Raw genomic sequence first — 3201 nt, forward strand, 5'->3', positions numbered from 1 at the left:
CCCGCTCTGCCCCGCCCTCCGGTCGTCCCGCCCCGCCCCGCCCCGCCCCTCCAGCCCAGGTATTTGGGCCCCAGCGCCTCCATCCCTGCCCAGCCAGCTCCTACCGTGGTTGGTACGTGTGGGGCAGTGGGGCCGAGGCACAGGCCTGTGCGAGGCGGGCCAGGCGGGGGCTAGCGCCGGGCTGAGTTTCCTTTTGGACCAGGTGGCAGCGGCGGACGTCACGACGCTGTGTGGGTCCTGGCACCCCGTGCGCTCTTGGGGTGGGGTCCTGTGAAATCTATGCTTCTTACTGGCCTGGTCACTGAATGGAGAAGAGCTGTCCCTTAATGGGGATCTTCCCCTCCCATCGCCCGAAGCTGGGTCTCCTGCACTGCAGGAGGAATCCTTACCATCTGAGCCTCCAGGGAAGTCCATTCCATTATTTATCTAGGCTGATTGAAACATCTTGTTTGTAAGAAGTCATGAGACTAGTAATAGCAGGCGGATTCTTCACCAACTGAACCATAGTGAAACCCAACAGCCTATCTATCTCTTCTCCAGCACAGCTTTCCAACCCAGGAATCAAAGTGGGGTCTCCTACAGTGCAGGCAGATTCTATACCAACTGAGCAACTAGGGAAGTCCCTGGGTCTATCTTATCTTTGTTATGTCTTCTTATACCTTTCCTAAAGGTGATAATGAGCTTTCCTGATAGCTCAGTTGGTAAAGAATCTGCCTGCAATGCAAGAGACCCTGGTTTGATTCCTGGGTCGGTAAGACCCCTTGGAGAATGGATAGACTACCCACTCCAGGATTCTAGGGCTTCCTTGTGGCTCAGCTGGTAAAGAATCTGCCCACTATGTGGGAGCCCTTGGTTGGGAAAATCCCCTGGAGAAGGGAAAGGCTCCCCACTCCAGTATTCTGGCCTGGAGAATTCCACTGACTGTATTGCCAACAAAGGTCTGTCTAGTCCAGGCTATGGTTTTTCCAGTGGTCATGTATGGATGTGAGAGTTGGACTGTGAAGAAAGCTGAACGCCAAAGAATTGATGCTTTGGAGCTGTGGTGTTGGAGAAGACTCTTGAGAGTCTCTTGGACTGCAAGGAGATCCCACCAGTCCATTCTGAAGGAGATCAACCCTGGGATTTCTTTGGAGGGAATGATGCTAAAGCTGAAACTCCAGTACTTTGGCCACCTCATGTGAAGAGTTGACTCATTGGGAAAGACTCTGATGCTGGGAGGGATTGGGGCAGGAGGAGAAGGGGATGACAGAGGATGAGATGGCTGGGTGGCATTACCGACTTGATGGATGTGAGTCTGACTGAACTCTGGGATTTGGTGATGGACAGGGAGGCCTGGCGTGCTGCGATTCATGGGGTCACAAAGAGTCGGACACGACTGAGAGACTGAACTGAACTGAACTGAACTGAACTGATGGTCCTTGGAGTCGACAGAGTCGACACGACTGAGCGACATTCACCTTCACTTTCATGAATACCTTTGTGCTTGACTTAAGTACAGCTGCAGAAATACTTTTCACAGCCATTGTACTGCTCTGTGCGCTTTGAAATGTATTTGAGACTTCCCAGGTGGCTCAGTGCGAAATCATCCACCTGCCAGTACAGGAAACTCAGGTTTGATCTCTGGGTCCAGAAGAACCCCTGGAGGAGGGCATGGCAATCCAGTCCAGAATTCCTGCCTGAAGAATCCCGTGGACAGAGGATCCTACCTGAAGAATCCCGTGGACAGAGGAGCCTGGTGGGCTATAGTCCACGGGGTCATCAAAGAGTCGGACACGACTTAGTGACTAAACAGCAATTCTTAATTACACTGGAAACACTGGGCACCACTTTATAGCATCATTTGCCCAGAGTGAGAAGAAATTCCGGTCTTACTTTGTCCCTATTGGAAATGAATGGTTCTCGAACTGTTCAAGTTTCTATTTGAAAAAGGAGGTTTTAGTTTGCTCTCCTCCCCTCTCTGTCTCTGTCTCATTTTTGGGGAGGGGGCGCTGCCACAGGGATGAGGGGTGAACTGCAGAGTCATGACCTACTGCTCAGCTCTCACTCTGCTCCTTGGAGCCCAGCAGAACTAAGCTGCTTTGTAATCAGCTCTTTCGGGAGCTGCTTTCGCTCCATTCTTTGCCCTGTGTTGGACTACTTCCTTGATTCTGGCTGCTCTGCAGGTCAGCCGTCACAGAGTTTGCTAATTACGCTCATTTTGTGTTGTTTCTGACAGCTTTCCTGTGCCTTGTTCCTGAGTTGAGTCTGCAGGGCCTGAACTATCAGAGCAATTCACACCCGCCCTGGGGACCAGGAGCCTCCCAGAGTCCCTGCCTGGGGGGCTCGGTGCTGCCTCTGGTGTTGTGTGGCAGTGCCCCGGGCAGTGCACGAAGCGCTGCTTCCTGTTTGATTTCGGGCCCTGTACCAGCGTGGGCTGTTCACCTATCTCACGATTCATGTACTTTCTGCCATCAGAGTATCCTGAACAAACCTCGGGGCCTCAGTGCTTCATTCCTTCCTTTTCAGTTTAGCGATTTTACAGGGAGTGGGTATGCTCTCACCTTTAATGACCATCAGCAGCTGCTGTCAGTAGAGAAAAAGAACTATTACCGGCCTCGCTGTGGCCTTTGAAGACCAGTGAGCTTCTGCTTTTCTCTGTATTAGTGTTAAGCTATTGGATACTAAGGCTGTCCTGCTGGCTCAGGAAAAGAATCCTTCTGCAAGGCAGGAGCCTCAGGTTCATCCCTGGGTCGGAAAGATCCCCTGGAGGAGGAAATGGCCACCCACTCCAGTTTCTTGCCTGGAAAATCCATGGACAGAGGGGCCAGGTAGGCTGTAGTCCACGGATCACAAGAGTCAGACATGACTCAGCTACTGAGCAAGAAACTGGATATTAAGGATGGAAGAGAATGCGTGTGTGTGTAGGGGGGTGGTTCCTCTCCTCTAGGTTCTTCCCGGCTGGTCTAGGAATTAAATGGACCTCAGACAAATCGATAGCAGAAAACCAAGCCCACTGAATTTTGTGCAAACCTTGAATATACAAGGCTCAAGAAGTGACAAGGCAGGCAGCTTTGTGTGTGTGAAGATTTGACCAGACAAGGGGGTTTGCCTGGGGCAGCACGGTCGTGAAGTAACAGGTTTGCTGGTTTCTTGTACAGCCTTTCCAGCCTTTTGTTCCCCTCTTTGGCCGTAAAGATGTCTCTCTACCTCCTGGTACAGGGA

At 51.8% G+C, this 3201-nt stretch overlaps 1 protein-coding gene across 1 annotated transcript in view; it reads left to right on the forward strand.

Annotated features, from left to right (window-relative positions):
• Positions 1–79: 79 nt before the first annotated feature.
• The window catches only part of LOC120859623 (serpin B6-like), a 3917-nt gene continuing 795 nt past the window's right edge, over positions 80–3201 (forward strand). The window contains exon 1 of the mRNA XM_040235655.1: positions 80–106. The gene's annotated coding sequence lies outside the window, so the exon portion shown is untranslated. The remainder of the gene's footprint in view (positions 107–3201) is intronic.

Source organism: Oryx dammah, unplaced genomic scaffold, assembly GCF_014754425.2.
Source record: "Oryx dammah isolate SB20612 unplaced genomic scaffold, SCBI_Odam_1.1 HiC_scaffold_1971, whole genome shotgun sequence".
Taxonomy (NCBI): Eukaryota; Metazoa; Chordata; class Mammalia; order Artiodactyla; family Bovidae; genus Oryx; species Oryx dammah.